Genomic DNA, 19,157 nt, shown 5'->3' with positions numbered 1-19,157 from the left:
TCCCGTGTCTGAACTGAGTCCTGTATGTCTCCTGCTTTGCGGTATTAGTTCCCGTGTCTGAACTGAGTCCTTTCTGTGTTCTCTTGTCTGTCCTGTCTGAACTCGCTCCTAGCCTGTTCCTCCTGCCTTCTAGGGGCCGATTACCTAGACCCGTTCCTGTATCTTGTCTGTCCTGTCTGAACACGCTCCTTGCCTGTTCGTCCCGCCTCTCTGGGGGCAGTATTCCCAGACCCGCTCCTGTATCCCGCTGCAGTGTCGGTCTCCTCCGTACACTCAGTTCCAGTCTGAACTCTCTCCTGTCCTTTACCTGTTTTGCCTCTATGTCCGTTCCCTTCCTTTTTCTGCAGAGTCTGCACTCGTACCTAACTCCTGCTTGTTGTCTCTGCAAGTACTGTGTGAGTATCTGGCTCTGTCTTTCCCTTCCTGTCTGTTCCGTGTGAACAGAGCCCTGTCCTCCCTGCTCAGCCTTGTCTGCACTCTAGCTGTGCTTGCCTGTAACCCTCTGCCTGTATTGTTCCTGAGTCCCGGTGTGTACTGGGTCCTATCCCGCCTGTGTTCCTACCTGCTAGTGCCTCCCTGTCTGCACTCTAGCTGTGCTTGCCTTTACCCCCCTGCCTGCATACCCGCCTGCCTGCATACCAGTCGTGCCTGCCTATACCCACCAGTCTGTGTGCCAGCCTACCAGCCTGTTCCTGTATTCCCCTGTGTGGGTCAACAGCCGTGTCCGGGGTCTGTCCTGGAGTAGCACCTGGTCCCTCTGCTCGGTTCCTCCTTGGTGCACTGGCGTCGTATGCCGTCGTGCGACCCTGGTCGGATCGGGTGAATACTTAGTCACGCCCCTCCAGGCATTCACTCTCCGGCACGGTCCAGTGGAATCACTACCAATCACACGCACACGCCGCTTAGCCCGGGCGTGTGCATAACAGCATGCTCAGGCCATGGTTCCCGTTGAGCCCCACGGCCTTCGCTCTTTGAGAAGTTTTTCCAGCGAATACATGCATTAAAATAAATAAATAAATTTTTTTCCCCCTTTAGCTGAGTTCCAGGCGAATTACGCACCCGTCCAGATGGATCTATCAGCTCTCGTTCCTGCGGATCCGCCACGTTACTATGGGGATCCAAGACAGTGTCGTGCATTTGTGGAGCAATGCATGCTACACTTTAAGGCCTACCCTCTCTATTTTCCTTCCGATTGGGCTAAAGTGGCCTTTATGATTGACTACCTAGCGGGTGATGCCTTGAAATGGGTCACCCCCCTATGGGAAGCATGGGATCCTGTCATCCTTGACCTGCAGGCCTTCCTGGTGGCCTTTCGTATGGTCTTTGAGGACCCTAACTCTGAAGCCCCTGCTGAAGCTTCACTTCCCAATATCCCGGAGCAGCCCCGACGGGTAATGTGTGTGGGTAGCGCAATAGTCCTCCAGCCCAATGAGACTACTGCCCACCCAGAATCCTCACAGGGTGACTACGCTTTCCGGAATACTTCTCTCAACCTCAAGAGGCAGTCCAGACGTGCTAGACTTAGAGGCAAGCCGTCACGCCAGGGTCTGTCCTCCCTGAGACCTCCTGACCCCAACCTTGAAGTCCCTACTGAAGCTTCATCTCCCTGTATCCCGGAGAAACCCCAATGGGTAATGTGCGTGGGTAGTGCACCAGTTCTCCTGGCCGAAGAGACTTCTGCCCATCCAGACTCCACACAGGAGAACTTCCTGCACCCGGCATCAGATGCTTCTTTCTCTTTAACCGGTGTGCATGTCCAAGGATGCTCCAAAGTGGTAGTTACCTCCGAGTCTCTACACCCCTCCGACCAGGCGGAGGATCCCCTGTTGCCTCCTGAACCCTCCGGGATACCACTCGATGACAAATGGAGAGAGACTTCTCTACACCCGGTACTCAATACTTTGTCCGCTTCGTCCTGTGAGCCTGACAATGGGTACCCCAAAGTGGTAGTTACCTCCGAGTCTCTACACCCCTCCGACCAGGCGGAGGACCTCCAGTTGTCTCCTGAACCCTTCGGGGTGCTACCTGGTAGCGAAAGGACAGAGACTCTCCTATACTCTGTACCTGATACCTCGCTCGCTTCGTCCAGTGAGTCCAACTTAGTGTACTCCGAAGCAGAGGTTACTCCTGAGTCTCTACACCCCTCCGACCAGGCGGAGGACCTCCAGTTGTGTTCAGAATCCTTCGGGGTGCCACCTGGTGGTGAATGGACAGAGACTTTCCTATATCCTGGATCTGATACCTCGCTTGCTTCGTCCAGTGAGTCCGACCTAGTGTACTCTGAAGCAGAGGTTACCCGTGAGTCTCTACACCCCTCTGACCAGGCGGAGGACCGCCAGCTGTCTCCAGAACCCTTCGGGGTGCCACCTGGTGGTGAATGGACAGAGACTTTCCTATACTCGGTACCCGATACCTCGCCTGCTTCCTCCAGTGAGTCCGACCTAGTGTACTCTGAAGCAGAGGTTACCCGTGAGTCTCTACACCCCTCTGACCAGGCGGAGGTCCGCCAGCTGTCTCCAGAACCCTTCGGGGTGCCACCTGGTGGTGAATGGACAGAGACTTTCCTATACTCGGTACCCGATACCTCGCCTGCTTCCTCCAGTGAGTCCGACCTAGTGTACTCTGAAGCAGTTGTTTTCTCTGAGCCTCTGCACTCTTCTGACCCGGCGGAGGACCTCCAGTTGTTTCCTGAATCCTCTGGGATATCACCAGATAACAAAGAGACAGTGACTTTTCCTCATTATGTACCTGATAACCCGTCTATTTCTTCCTGTGAGCTTGACAAGATGTACCTCGAAGCAGAGATTACCCTTAAGTCTCTGTCCCCCTCCAACCCAGTGAACGACTGGTCCTCGAATTCCCTGCGGAAGATTCTGGCAGGCCTGAAGAAGAGGGGGCGTAAGGGGGGAGGTACTGTAACATACCTGGCGGCGTCCTTGCATGGTGGTCCATCTCCCACTGTGCAAGAGGGCGCACTTGATCTCCTGTCCAGAATGTCTCTCTGGCTTCCCTCCATGCTGTCTGTTTGTGTCTGTTTCTGCTGCTTAAGGGCGGCGCCCGATCACTTCCTGCCTTTTGTACCTGCTGTGGGTCACACCCCTTGTGCGTCCTCAGCCTATTGCTGTCTGTCACTTGGTATATAGCTCAGCAGCTCCCTTCTATCCCTGCCTGAGCATAGTGTTTCCTTCAGTGTGTGCTTTCACTCTGAAGGTGCCAGGTCCCGTTCTTTGTTTCCTTGTCTGCCTTTCCTTGAGGCTGTATTTCCAGGCCTGTCTGAACTTAGTCCTGTATGTCTCCTGCTTTGCGGTATCAGCTCCCGTGTCTGAACTGAGTCCTGTATGTCTCCTGCTTTGCGGTATCAGCTCCCGTGTCTGAACTGAGTCCTGTATGTCTCCTGCTTTCCGGTATCAGCTCCCGTGTCTGAACTGAGTCCTGTATGTCTCCTGCTTTGCGATATTAGTTCCCGTGTCTGAACTGAGTCCTTTCTGTGTTCTCTTGTCTGTCCTGTCTGAACTCGCTCCTAGCCTGTTCCTCCTGCCTTCTAGGGGCCGATTACCTAGACCCGTTCCTGTATCTTGTCTGTCCTGTCTGAACACGCTCCTTGCCTGTTCGTCCCGCCTCTCTGGGGGCAGTATTCCCAGACCCGCTCCTGTATCCCGCTGCAGTGTCGGTCTCCTCCGTACACTCAGTTCCAGTCTGAACTCTCTCCTGTCCTTTACCTGTTTTGCCTCTATGTCCGTTCCCTTCCTTTTTCTGCAGAGTCTGCACTCGTACCTAACTCCTGCTTGTTGTCTCTGCAAGTACTGTGTGAGTATCTGGCTCTGTCTTTCCCTTCCTGTCTGTTCCGTGTGAACAGAGCCCTGTCCTCCCTGCTCAGCCTTGTCTGCACTCTAGCTGTGCTTGCCTGTAACCCTCTGCCTGTATTGTTCCTGAGTCCCGGTGTGTACTGGGTCCTATCCCGCCTGTGTTCCTACCTGCTAGTGCCTCCCTGTCTGCACTCTAGCTGTGCTTGCCTTTACCCCCCTGCCTGCATACCCGCCTACCTGCATACCAGTCGTGCCTGCCTATACCCACCAGTCTGTGTGCCAGCCTACCAGCCTGTTCCTGTATTCCCCTGTGTGGGTCAACAGCCGTGTCCGGGGTCTGTCCTGGAGTAGCACCTGGTCCCTCTGCTCGGTTCCTCCTTGGTGCACTGGCGTCGTATGCCGTCGTGCGACCCTGGTCGGATCGGGTGAATACTTAGTCACGCCCCTCCAGGCATTCACTCTCCGGCACGGTCCAGTGGAATCACTACCAATCACACGCACACGCCGCTTAGCCCGGGCGTGTGCATAACAGCCTTTACAAGGTGTAGAAGGAAAACCTTTGAACTGGGAAATGTTATATGATCATACAGAAATAATTGCAATAGTAGGTGGAGCAGTAGGCTTGGTATTGTTATTTGTTTGGTTGTATGTAAGAATCTCCCTAGCTCACAGGGCTGGAAAATCAGTGTTAGTACTTCCTTAAAGATCTGTCTTCCGAGGCTCAGAGGAGACTGGGACAGGATCAGATCCGTCTTTCGAGGATCAGAGGAGACTGCGACAGGATCAAATTTAGAGTCTGAGAGGCTCTAGGTGTGCTGAAGAGAGTTCTGCGGTAACTCTGGTTGCAGTCATAGGGACTGGCAACAGTAAGGAATTAACTAATCTAAAGGGAGAGGCCCCAGTTCCAGCATGTGAGATAGTGGAGAGACTGAAAGGGAAAGAAGCAGTAGAAGGATGTGAAATAATATTGAGGAAATTTGGTATGGGAAAGTGGGGGAAATTGGAAGAGAAGGAATGGGAGAACTACAGTTATATGAAAAAGTTTGGGCACCCCTATTAATCTTAAGCTTAATGTTTTATAAAAATTGTGTTTTTGCAACAGCTATTTCAGTTTGATATATGTAATAACTTGTGGACACAGTAATGTTTCTGCCTTGAAATGAGGTTTATTGTACTAACAGAAAATGTGCAATCTGCATTCAAACAAAATTTGACAGGTGCATAAGTATGGGCACCTCACCAGAAAAGTGACATTAATATTTAGTAGATCCTCCTTTTGCAAAATAACAGCCTCTAGTCGCTTCCTGTAGCTTTTAATGATTTCCTGGATCCTGGATGAAGGTATTTTTGACCATTCCTCTTTACAAAACAATTCCAGTTCAGTTAAGTTTGATGGTCGCCGAGCATGGACAGCCCTCTTCAAATGATCCCACAGATGTTCAATGATATTCAGGTCTGGGGACTGGGATGGCCATTCCAGAACATTGTAATTGTTCCTCTCCATGAATGCCTGAGTAGATTTGGAGCGGTGTTTTGGATCATTGTCTTGCTGAAAGATCCATCCCCTGCGTAACTTCAACTTTGTCACTGATTCATGAACATTATTGTCAAGAATCTGCTGATACTGAGTGGAATACATGCGTCTCTCAACTTTAACAAGAATCCCGGTGCCGGCATTGGCCACACAGCCCAAAAGCATGATGGAACCTCCACCAAATTTTACTGTGGGTAGCAAGTGTTTTTCTTGGAATGCTGTGTTTTTTTGCCGCCATGCATAACGCCTTTTTGTATGACCAAACAACTCAATCTTGGTTTCATCAGTCCACAGGACCTTCTTCCAAAACGAAATTGGCTTCTCCAAATGTGCTTTTGCAAACCTCATCCGACTCTGTTTGTGGCGTGCTTGCAGAAACGGCTTCTTTCGCATCACTCTCCCATACAGCTTCTCCTTGTGCAAAGTGCGTTGTATAGTTGACCGATGCACAGTGACACCATCTGCAGCAAGTTGATGCTGCAGCTCTCTGGAGGTGGTCTGAGGACTGTCCTTGACTGATCTCACCATTCTTCTTCTCTGCCTTTCTGATGTTTTTCTTGGCCTGCCACTTCTGGCCTTAACAAGAACTGTCCCTGTGTTCTTCCATTCCCCCACTTTGTTCCTCACAGTGGAAACTGACAGGTTAAATCTCTGAGACAGCTTTTTGTATCCTTCCCCTGAACAACTATGTTGAATAATCTTTGTTTTCAGATCATTTGACAGTTGTTTTGAGGAGCCCATGATGCCACTCTTCAGAGGAGATTCAAACAGGAGAACAACTTGCAAGTGGCCACTTTAAGTAGCTTTTCTTATGATTGCATACACCTGGCTATAAAGTTCAAAGCTCAATGAGGTTACAAAACCAAAAAAAGTGCTTTAGTAAGTCAGTAAAAAGTAGGTAGGAGTATTTAAAACAAGAAAATAATAAGGGTGCCCAAGGCAGAAACATTACTGTGTCCAACAGTTATTACATATATCAAACTGAAATAGCTGTTGCAAAAACACCAATTTTTATAAAACATTAAGCTTAAGATTAATAGGGGTGCCCAAACTTTTTCATATAACTGTATATCTGCAATTGGGAAGGATGGTTGAAAGATAAAACAAACTAGGGCAGGCTAGGATGTAGTTAGAAGTAGCAAAACATCTCTCAATGAGTGAACATAAATCAGAGGAAACCAGGCATGGAACTGTCTATGTAATCTATGATAGTTTGAAAAACTCTCAGACCCCTGTAGTCTCTGTACCTGATGTAAATTCTGCACCCCTTTCAGCACCCCCACCTTATGCTGGGTCAATGGCATGGAATTGCAGACGTTGTGGTCATCAGAATCCCCCTGAGGTTAATTGTTGCAGGTCCTGTGGGTCTTCACACCCAGGGACAGCACCCAGGGTGCCTCTGTTCCCTATGAGGACCACTATTCATGTACAGTTTCAACCTCCTAGGATGGTTGATAATGTTAAGGTTTGAGATTCCCCCAAGTATGGCCAATAGAAACATATCGACCTTGGTCCCCCAGTGAACTTATTGCCCTCGCTACAAAGCTCCCAGATCCACGAAAAAAACCCTTACCATTTAGAATGCGCCTCCAGGGTGCTCAGGAGGCATATTGGGCCACATGTGATGATCTAGTGTCTGTCATTCTGCAGAAAGGTAGTGACCCCTTACTTATGGAAATTATTCAGATGCTGCCAGGCCAAGAACCAGCCATTAAAAATACATCAGAGTCGGGTCAGGTGTTTATACAAAGGATGCAAAACTGGGCACGGGCAGAGCAGGATAGAAAACAAGACCTGTTACAAACTGTAGTACAGGATAAGGCTCAGTCAGTCTCAGAATATGCCTCTGTATTAGAACAAACATGGTTGGATTTTGGATATGAGCATAATGATGATAAGGATCGCAGATTATTGTTGCAGTGTTTTATGAATGGCCTTAGACCTACGGTTCAGACTGTAGTACACACTAGTTGCCCAGAGTGGCGCAATATGCAATGGGTTGATTTAAAGGAAATAGCCCGAGGTGCTGAATTAGAAAGCATGTCAAAGAAAAGGGTTAACTTGGCTCCTGTGCAGCCCAGGAAGGGAAGATGGGGAGGAAGAGGAAAAAGTAACCAGCAAGGAGGAAATAGAGATTACAGCAATGTAGAATGTTGGTCGTGCCGGCAAAAAGTACATCTATCCATCAAATGTCCCGCAAAATCAACAGCCACTGCTCAGCCCCCTCCATAGGAAACTGGCAATCCAGATGTCTCCCTCTGCCCCTTGTCACCCCCAGGGACCCACACTCACTGTCCCCATATCCCTGGGGGAGGGACAAACTATTTCATTCATGGTAGACACTGGAGCAGCCCGTCCCCCGACTTTGTGACTTGTGAAGGGGTAGAAGGACGACTTACTTAATTACAAATGACTCATCCACTCCGGTTAAATTTGCATGACTCAATTTCAATTGTAACCCAGGTTTTAGCTTCCCCTGATGTGCCTTTTAATTTGCTGGGAAAAGATGTGTTGCAGAAAATTGGGGCCTGCATAGAATTCACTCTAAATGGCCCCAAGATGACCACCCCCCTGGATGATGACACATTGTGTAGTCTTCTATCCCTAACAATTCCCACAGTTCTAGACAATACAGACTATAAAACTCATTCGCATCCTGTTTGGCTTGAGGATATACCCAGTCAATTGGGGCATGTAGCAGACTTGATGTTGGAAAAGTACCCATCCCTCCGGTGACTGTAAAACAAACCAGGTGCCTAACCCCCCTGTATAAAGCAGTATCCTTTAAGTGCTGCTCAGGATGCAGCAATACATGAGAATGTCCAGGAGCTTTTGTTAAGAGGTCTAGTTATTCCTATATCCTCCCCATTTAACACTCCCCTTTACCCAGTCAAAAAGAAAACCCCACCTCGACAGCCAGTAGCCTATTGTATGGTACATGATCTTAGGGCAGTTAATGCAGTAACTATAGTGGATATTCCACTTGTACCCAACCCCCATACTCTCCTGAATCAGGTCCCCTCCACAGCCACCTGTTTCACAGTGATTGATCTGGCCAATGCTTTTTTCTCTGTCTTCTTGTCCTTGGAGTGTACCTCTTATTTTGCCTTCACCCACAGAGGTGCTCAGTATGCACGGGCAGTCCTTCCTCAGGGAGCTGCTAACTCCCCTTCCTTATTTTCCACATCCCTAAAGACTGTATTTGATAACTGATGCCCCTTTGATTCATCCACCATACTTTTACAATATATGGATGACCTTCTCCTTTGCTGCACCACTGACCAGATATGCCACAATGAATCTCAATCTCTGATGATATTCTTAACAGAAAATGGGTGCAAAGCTTCAAATGATAAACTCCAATTGTGCAAGTCCACAGTCACTTTCCTTGGACATTGCCTGTCTCCAGGCATTAAGCATCTCAGCCCAGGGAGGATTGAGGCTATACTAAAAATACCCCTTCCAAGATCTACCAAGTCCCTTCGAGCATTCTTGGGCCTAGTCCAGTACTGCCGTCTCTGGATACGAAATGCTTCTAGTATTATGGCCCCATTGTTCCAATGTCTCAAAGCTGAGCTTTTCACCATTAATTCTGAGGCTATTGATGCATTTCACACCCTCAAGCTCACTCTTTCTGCCTCACCAGCTCTAGGTATACCGAATTATGACAAGTTTTTTACTTTGTACTGCCACGAACAGGCTGGACATGCTTCTGGTGTCCTTACCCAAGAACATGGTAGTAGGCAGTGCCCTCTAGGGTATTACTCTGTAACCCTTGATCCAGTCATTATGGGTTCTCCTACTTGTGTTAGAGCTGTGGCAGCTGCTTCAGAACTTGTTAAAAAGACAGAGGACATAGTGATAGGAAGCCCCCTCACACTTCAAGTTACTCATGCTGTATCTGAAATACTTCAACAGGCTCAGACCAGTCACCTCTCAGCATCAAGGTTGACAAAATATGAAGTCTCACTCCTTACACCTCCCCATATAACTATCAAACGCTGTCATGTTCTAAATCCTGCTACACTACTTCCAGTGGATTTAGAAAAGGGAGGAAGTATCAGGATGTGGAAGAGGGAGAGACCATGAGCCAAGATTTGCCCCCGTTTTTCAAATTAGCAGATGAGGAAGCTCAATTTGATATGGCATATGAACATGATTGTCAGGCATTGATAGAAGCTGAAATAAAGGGCTTGGCAAATATCACTGATGTACCACTCCCTAACCCCTCTGCTGAGTATTTTGTAGATGGTTCCAGAGCTTGGGACAGTGAACAAGGACGATTCATCATCGGGTATGCAGTAGTCCACAATGGTAAGGCAGTGATACAAGAACCACTCCCCTCCAGCTGCTCTGCGCAAGAGGCAGAGCTTAAAGCACTCGCTGCAGCGTGTAATCTGGGAAAAGGTAAAGAAATTAATGTATTCTCTGACTTGCAATATGCTTATGGTGTTGCACATGACTTTGACGCCATTTGGCGAAGCCGTAATTTCTTGATCTCTGCTGGAAAACTTATAAGGAATGCGCAAGCGGTAGAGCAGCTACTCACAGCACTCACCCTTCCCCAAAGGGCAGCCATAGTCAAAGTGTCAGCACACACTCGGGAACAAACTCCCCTTGCAGTAGGGAATGCTTTGGCCGATCAGGCGGCTAAGGAAGCAGCACGACTACCTCTGACAGAGATACTGGCTACCCCAAGAGACTCAGAGTCAGGGAGTGCAGGAAGCCCCCTTTCAAATAAGGAGACATCCCCTGCATCGGTCCCAGTGGCCGTGGACCTCGAACTACTGCAGGTCTTCCAGACCCAGGCTCCCCCCCACGAGCAGAATGCATGGGTCAAAGCGGGCGCTGTACAGTCAGTGTCAGGGGTATGGCAGGTAAACAAACATATTTGCCTTCCACGCTGCCTGTTCCCCATGATGGCTGCCCTTGCACATTCTTCGAAGGGTGTTATGTGTGCAGTGGTGCTACAAAACTGGTGTGCCCCAGGGTTTCCGATTATGGTTGCAAAGTATGTTCAAGAATGTCTAGTTTGTGCAAAACATAACCCTGGTAGGCCTATTTGAGTCCCACGAAAATGCACACCAAAACCAGGTTACCCATTTCAGAGACTGCAGGTAGACTACATACAGCTACCTAAGGTGGGTAATTATGAATACGCCCTGGTATGCATTGACCTTTTCTCTGGGTGGCCAGAAGCTTGGGCGGTGACTAAAGCAACCCATTTTACTGGGGAACTAATGAAACAAATCATGGTCACTCTTGGGATAGAACAGGCTTTCCATGTTCCCCATCATCCACAAAGTAGTGGGAAGGTGGAACGTCTCAAAGGTACCTTGAAACTAAAAATTCAAAAGTGCATGCTCCTGATGAGGTTGCAGATGGTCTCCTGTGGGATCTCCTCCAGACCTGGACTAAAACATCCGCCAACTCCTGGACAGTCTGTGGTGCAACGTGACGTTGGTGGATGGAGAGAGACATGATGTCCCAGATATGCTCAATCGGATTCAGGTCTGGGGAACGGGCGGGCTAGTCCATAGCTTCAATGCCTTCATCTTGCAGGAACTGCTGACACACTCCAGCCACATGAGGTCTGGCATTGTCCTGCATTAGGAGGAACCCAGGGCCTACCACACCAGCATATGGTCTCACAAGGGGTCTAAGGATCTCATCTCGGTACCTAATGGCAGTCAGGCTACCTCTGGCGAGCACATGGAGGGCTGTGCGGCCCTCCAAAGAAATGCCACCCCACACCATTACTGACCCACTGCCAAACTGGTCATTCTGAAGGATGTTGCAGGCAGCAGATCGCTGTCCACGGCATCTCCAGACTCTGTCACATCTGTCACATGTGCTCAGTGTGAACCTGCTTTCATCTGTGTAGAGTACAGGGCGCCAGTGGCAACTTTGCCAATCCTGGTGTTCTGTGGCAAATGCCATGCGTACTGCATGGTGTTGGGCTGTGAGCACAACCCCCATCTGTGGACTTCAGGCCCTCATACCACCCTCATGGAGTCGGTTTCTAACCGTTTGTGCAGACACATGCACATTTGTGGCCTGCTGAAGGTCATTTTGCGGGGCTCTGGCAGTGCTCCTTCTGTTCCTCCTTGCACAAAGGCGGAGGTAGCGGTCCTGCTGCTGGGTTGTTGCACTCCTACTTTCCCCTCCACGTCTCCTGGTGTACTGGCCTGTCTCCTGGTAGCGCCTCCAGCCTCTGGACACTACACTGACAGACACAACAAAACTTCTTGCCACAGCTCGCATTGATGTGCCATCCTGGATGAGCTGCACTACCTGAGCAACTTCTGTGAGTTGTAGAGTCCGTCTCATGCTACCACGAGTGTGAAAGTACAACCAACATTCAAAAGTGACCAAAACATCAGTCAGAAAGCATTGGTACTGACTGAGATGTGGTCTGTGGTCCCCACCTGCAGAACCACTCCTTTATTGAGTGTGTCTTGATAATTGCCAATAATTTCCATCTATTGTCTATTCAATTTGCACAACAGCATGTGAAATTGATTGTCAATCAGTGTTGCTTCCTAAGTGGACAGTTTGATTTCACAGAAGTTTGATTTACTTGGCGTTATATTCTGTTGTTTAAGTGTTCCCTTTATTTTTTTGAGCAGTGTATATTATACATATGCACACACTTCAATGCGGTCACTGCCAAGCTCTGCAATAACCAAAGAAAAACAGCTACCACCACCGATGGTTTATTGCAGGCCACTTGAATGCCTGTTACTGGTAACGTGGGGCCTCACGAGGCTTCAAGGGTGCAGTATAGAATCATAGAATCATAGAATCATAGAATCATAGAATGGTAGAGTTGGAAGGGAGCTCCTGGGTCATCTGGTCCAACCCCCTGCTCAAAGCAGGATTCACTAGATCATCTCAGACAGATGTCTGTCCAGCCTCTGTTTGAAGACGTCCATTGAAGGGGAACTCACCACCTCTCGTGGCAGCCTGTTCCACTCATTAATCACCCTAACTGTCAAAAAGTTTTTTCTAATATCTAATCTGTGTCTCCTCCCATTTAGTTTCATCCCATTGCTTCTAGTCTTTCCTTGTGCAAATGAGAATAAAGATGATCCTTCTACAATGTGACAGCCCTTGACATATTTGTAGACAGCTATTAAGTCTCCTCTCAGTCTTCTTTTTTGCAAGCTAAACATTCCCAAATCCTGCAACCGTTCCTCATAGGACATGGTTTGCAGACCAGTCACCATTCTGGTCACTCTTCTCTGAACTTGCTCCAGTTTGTCTATGTCTTTTTTAAAATGTGGTGCCCAAAACTGTACACAGTATTCCAGATGAGGTCTGACCAAAGAGGAGTAAAGACCGATAATGACTTCACGTGATCTAGACTGTATGCTTCTGTTAATACATCCCAGAATTGTATTTGCCTTTTTTGCTGCTGCATCACACTGTTGACTCATGTTCAGTCTATGATCTATTAGTATACCTAAGTCTTTTTCACATGTACTGTTGCTTAGCTCTATTCCTCCCATTCTGTATCTGCTTTTTTCATTTTTATTGCCCAGATGTAGTACTTTGCATTTTTCCCTGTTAAAAACCATTCTGTTGGTTGCTGCCCACTGCTCCAGTTTATTTAGGTCTTTTTGAATCCTCTCTCTCTCTTCTCTAGTATTAGCTATCCCTCCTAGCTTTGTGTCATCAGCAAATTTAATCAGTTTACCCTCAATTCCTTCACCTAAATCATTGATAAAGATGTTGAACAATACAGGTCCCAGGACGGAGCCCTGTGGTACCCCACTTGAGACATTCATCCAGCTGGATGTGAAGCCATTTACAACCACCCTTTGAGTCCGATCACTAAGCCAGTTATGAATCCACCTAACAGTTGCCTGGTCCATTGCATACTTGGTCATTTTTTCAATAAGGATGGTGTGAGATACTTTGTCAAATGCTTTGCTGAAGTCAAGATATACTATATCTACAGCATTTCCCTGATCCACCCAGTCAGTGATTCTGTCATAGAAGGAAATTAAGTTAGTCTGACATGACTTGTTAGTTACAAACCCATGCTGACTCTGGTTAATCACTTCATTCTTATCCATGTTCTTACATACATGTTGTTTAATAATTTGTTCAAAGATCTTTCCTGGTATAGAAGTCAGACTCACCGGCCTATAGTTCCCTGGGTCCACCTTCTTCCCCTTTTTGAAGATAGGAACAACATTTGCTCTTCTCCAGTCTTCTGGGACTTCTCCTGTTCTCCAAGAATTTTCAAAGATTATGGAGAGTGGTTCTAAAATTTCTTCTACGATCTCCTTCAGTACTCTGGGGTGTAATTCATCTGGACCTGGAGACTTGAACTCATTTATGTTAGCTAAATATTCCCTCACAATCTTTCTGTTTACAGATAACTTGGATTCCTCTATTCCTTTAAAAGGACAGTGAAGATCAGTTGATGTTACATTTTCTTTCTGAGAGAAAACAGATGCAAAATAGGAATTAAAAAGTTCGGCCTTCTCAACATCCTCTCTTACCATTTCTCCATTTTCATCCTGTAAAAATCCTATAGCATCTTTGACTTTTCTTTTACTTTTGACATACCCCCAAAATCCTTTTTTATTGCTTTTGACATCTCTTGCAAGCCTTAATTCATTGTCAGCTTTAGCTAACCTGATACGTGCCCTGCAGGATCTGCAGACTGCATTATAATCTTCTTTAGATATGCCTCCCTCTTTCCATTTAATAAACATTTCTTACTTTCTTTTTAGCATGTGTTTAAGTTCTGTGTTCATCCATCCTGGTTTCCTTAAATGCTTCCCATTCTTCCTACTTTTCGGGATTGTTAACGATTGTGCTGTGAGAATCTCATTTTTAAAAACTTCCCATCCTTCCTGGACATTTTTGTCCTTAAGGACATCCAGCCATTGGATCCCTCCTATTCTCTTTCTGAGTCTCTTAAAATCTGCCTTTCTAAAATCTAACCTTGAAGTTTGAGTCTTCACATGTCTTCCTCCTCTAGTTATCCAAAATTCTATAATAGCATGATCGCTGCCTCCCAGGGTCCCAGCCACCTTTACCTCCTCAACCATTTCCTCCCTGTTTATAAGGATTAGATCCAAAGTAGCAGATCCCCTTGTTTTCTCCCCTACCTTTTGGAAGATAAAGTTGTCAGCAAGAGAGGATAAGAATTTGCTTGACCTGTTAGTTTTACTTGAGAGAGATTCCCAACAAATGTCTGGATAGTTGAAATCTCCCATGACCACTACATCATATTTTTTGGAGAACTTGGTCATTTGATACATAAAGAGTTCATCCATATCTTCAGCTTGCCCAGGTGGCCTGTAGTAAATGCCTACAATGGTGTCCTTTCCGTTGTTCTCTCCTTGTATTCTTACCCAAACAGTTTCCACAGAACTCCCAGTCTCTGAAGCTTCAATCTCTGTGCAGATATACGCTTTTCTAACATACAAGGCAACACCTCCTCCTCGTTTATCAAGTCTGTTTCTTGCAAATAAGTTGTATCCTTTCAGCCTTTTATTCCAATCATGTGTATCGTCCCACCAAGTTTCAGTGATTCCAATGACATCATATTCCTTTTCCTGCATTAGTAGTTCCAATTCTCCTTGTTTGTTGCCCATGCTTTGTGCATTTGTATAAAAACATTTTAGTTTGTGATTGGTTTCTCTTCCTCCCATATTTTTATTATTTAAATTGTTTTGTCTTTGTTCTTCCTTTCCACTTCCAGTAGCAGAGATCTCAATAGTATTTGTCAGCTGTATGGCTTTTTCTGGCCTTTTGCTTCCCTTCCCACATTGTTCTAGTTTAAAGCTCTTCTGATGAGTGTAGCAAGGCGACTTCCAAATACATGTTTTCCAGTCTTCGTAAGGTGCACCCCATCTCTAGCAAGTAGTCCATCGTATAGGTAATTCATTCCGTGATCCAGAAATCCAAATCCTTGTTGACGGCACCATCGACGTAGCCAGTTGTTCACCTGTAGAATCTTATTCCACCTCATTGTTCCATGGCCATCCACTGGGAGGATGGATGAGAAGACCACCTGCGCTCCCAATTCTTTCACTTTCTTGCCTAAGTCTTCAAAGTCACTGCAGATGGTTTCCAGGTCCTTTCTTGCGGTGTCATTTGTCCCCACATGTATTAACAGGAATGGGTAGTGATCTGTAGGTCTGAAGAGTCTTGATATCCTGTCAGACACATCTTTAATTTTTGCTCCTGGAAGACAGCACTTTTCTCTTGAGGTTATGTCTGGTCTGCAGATAGCGGCCTCTGTTCCTCTTAACAGGGAATCCCCCATGACCACCACTCTCCGTTTTTTCTTCACAACATTCTTCTTTCTCCATCCAGGAGGATTCTGAGGGCTTACAAGGTTATTCATTGCTGGCAAAGTCTTATTTTGCTGTATTTCTTCATGGTTCTCCTGCGTGAGAGCCTGGTACTGGTTCCTGAGCAGTATGGGTGCTGACTGGCTCTCGATCCTCCTGCTTCTGTGGGTCACATGCTTCCATTCCTCTGTTTCGTCAGGTGCAGTTCGAATTTCTTCTCTTTCTGAATCATGAAGAGATAATTCTGCTCTGTCTAAGAACTCTTCACCTTCCTTAATGATTTTCAAGGTAGTTAACCTCTCTTCTAGATTTCGCAACTTTTCCTCCAACAGGGACACAAGCTTGCATTTCTGGCATGTTAAGTTTGGCTTTTCCACTGGCAAGTCTGTGAACATGTAGCAGGATATGCAGCTCACCAAATGGCTCCTGGACTCTTCCATGTTCTTATTGTTAATGTTTTGAAAACAGTGAAAAAAGCTTAAAAAAAAAGCTTCAAAATGCGCGCGCCGGTAATGCAATTATGCATTTATCTCCTCAGGACTCCTCCCCTGGTTTACCGATGTCCTCTTTTCAGCTCCAACAGCCAAAATCCAGTGTTCTTTGAGCTCGCGGAGACTCTTCACTTACCCCAAAATGCAGTGGGAATATGCAAATTATCTCCTCAGGACTCCTCCCCTGGTTTACCGATGTCCTCTTTTCAGCTCCAACAGCCAAAATCCAGTGTTCTTTGAGCTCGCGGAGACTCTTCACTTACCCCAAAATGCAGTGGGAATATGCAAATTATCTCCTCAGGACTCCTCCCCTGGTTTACCGATTTCCTGTTTTCAGCTCCAACAGCCAAAATCCAGTGTTCTTTGAGCTCGCGGAGACTCTTCACTTACCCCAAAATGCAGTGGGAATATGCAAATTATCTCCTCAGGACTCCTCCCCTGGTTTACCGATGTCCTCTTTTCAGCTCCAACAGCCAAAATCCAGTGTTCTTTGAGCTCGCGGAGACTCTTCACTTACCCCAAAATGCAGTGGGAATATGCAAATTATCTCCTCAGGACTCCTCCCCTGGTTTACCGATGTCCTCTTTTCAGCTCCAACAGCCAAAATCCAGTGTTCTTTGAGCTCGCGGAGACTCTTCACTTACCCCAAAATGCAGTGGGAATATGCAAATTATCTTCTCAGGACTCCTCCCCTGGTATAAAGAGCAAGAGGAATGAAGTTATTAAATTTTATATATTTAATGCAACAATTATTCTGTGCTTATTAAAATATACAAGACAAGCTACAAAGGGGACAAGATAATACAGTATATACAATCACATAAAAAATAAAAGGGAGAAACCAAAGAAAGTTACTGGACTTGCACCATTCCTAAGACAACAAGTCTTGCAAATAGCCCCCCATTTAGAAAATGGCACGGTCTTTACAGTAAACTGTATCTGTATACATATCCTGGCAGGTAAGGACTGAGAAGTCCCTTGTCCTGCTTTATAACCTGATCACCTCTACACATTGGATACTCAAATATGGCTTCTGTATTGTACCTGGTGGGCATGAGGCCAGGGCTCCTTTTTCGTTAACACTAGTGCACTGAATCTTACTACTGTTTATCAAGGTCTCACCTGAAAGAAGAAAAACAACATAATGAGGTTTAAAAGCAGCAAATCAACACTCGTTTTTCAGTAAATTAGGTCACATGACAAGGAACGCAAGTTGAAAATCATAAAGACACCAGTGACGCAGAGGACCTTCATAAAATGGGACAATAATATGTAGCAAATATCTCACAGTCTGAGAGAGTTCATACCCACTGAGCATATCATTTACTGACCCATTGATTTTATGAGATTTGTGAGTGAGACTACCTTCTGCTAGACACCCACTGTTGACAGTGATGACCATGATTGACAGGATGAGAAGGGTCAGATACTGCTTCATCATCAATGTGAGACAGAATTGTGAACTCTGGAGGTGCGGGCTCTCGTGGCATGGACTCCTGGAGTTTCCTGTGAATGATAAATCCTAGAACATGAGTACATTAAGAGAACATATTCTAGTCTTTTCTTTCCATCAGATATGTAGACAAGCAGAACATCAATGGGCTTATGTGTGGTCAGGTATCTTTAGGTGATACGACAAAGGGGCTTAGAAAAGGCAACACCTCTATCCATGGATCCATACTTGTTTCATACTGCTCCTCATTCACACTACAACATGGTTTTTCACATATTGATATTGTCAGGAGAATTTCTCTTTACCAATGGAAACCTGGAGACATCTGAGTTTGCATCATGATTTATTACTTGTACTGTATACAAGGAGACACGCAACTGACCTTTATGAAGATCGCAGTAGGAGTGTCTGCCCACTATACATTTGTAGTAGTTTATAAAACTATGCTGACGCTGCTATATCAGCTTTTTCATTCCATTTGGATATAGAGTCATCTTTACGTGTATGTGCTGCACATTTACATATAGCTATCTTTTAGGAACCTGTATAGTGTCTAATAATTGCAGAATGAGATTTTTATGGTTTATTTATTTACCCGTTGAGGTAACCATACCCCTATTCTTCCATTGTTGTGCAAACACGTGCGGTAGAAAAGGTGTTTTGGCTGTCAGTGTAGATAGTCACAACTTTGTCTTTAGCAAGTTGACAAGCTTCTGCGAGTGCTACAAGTTATTGTGCGGATAGCTGTTTTAGGAGCACTTTGGCTATCAGGACTTTAACCTGAGTTACTACTGCATATCCTGGGGCATTTGCACCATCTGGGTTCTTTTTGCAAGAACCGTCTACAAATTGCACTAAGTCACTGTCTGGAATTGGTGCTGCTCTGTGCAGCTGTGATAGTAACAGTTGCAGCTGTGATAGTAAGAGTAATACAAGAAAGATGCCTCGAATGGGAGAGATATGATATCTTATTTTGCAGAAGGATGATGGCCACAGCATGTGGCAGCCTGAGGTTGAGAGGGTGGAACAATACTAGTGAGGCTGAGGACTTCACAGCCTCCGCCATTGCCACTACTGCCTGGACACATGAAGGCAGAGATCTTGCTACTGTGTCCAACTTTGAAAAATAGTAGGTCAGTGGCCTGCTTTTTCCTCTTTATCCAGATGTCATGTACCTGTGCTTACAGTCGACTGAGTAAAGGGCTTGGCGTAATCCCATTACTGAGGAGCTGACTAAAGTCTGTTTCACCTCACAGAAGGTTCTCTCGGCCTCTGGTGTCCATTATATTACAGACTCTGCCTATGGGGGGGGGGACATTATGCTACATACTCTGCCTATGGGGGGGCATTATACTACATACTCTGCCTATGAGGGGAGGGAGACATACTACATGCTCTGCCTATGAGGGGGGGACATTATACTACAGACTCTGTCTTTGAGGGCGGGGGGACATTATGCTACAGACTCTGCCTATGGGGGGGCATTATACTACAGACTCTGCCTATGGGGGGAACATTATACTACAGACTCTGCCTATGGGGGGAATATTACAC

This window comes from Phyllobates terribilis, unplaced genomic scaffold, assembly GCF_046119375.1.
Source record: "Phyllobates terribilis strain yellow unplaced genomic scaffold, ASM4611937v1 Scaffold_5__5_contigs__length_657084704, whole genome shotgun sequence".
NCBI classification, from domain to species: Eukaryota; Metazoa; Chordata; class Amphibia; order Anura; family Dendrobatidae; genus Phyllobates; species Phyllobates terribilis.
Note: the sequence above shows the minus strand (reverse complement) of the source record.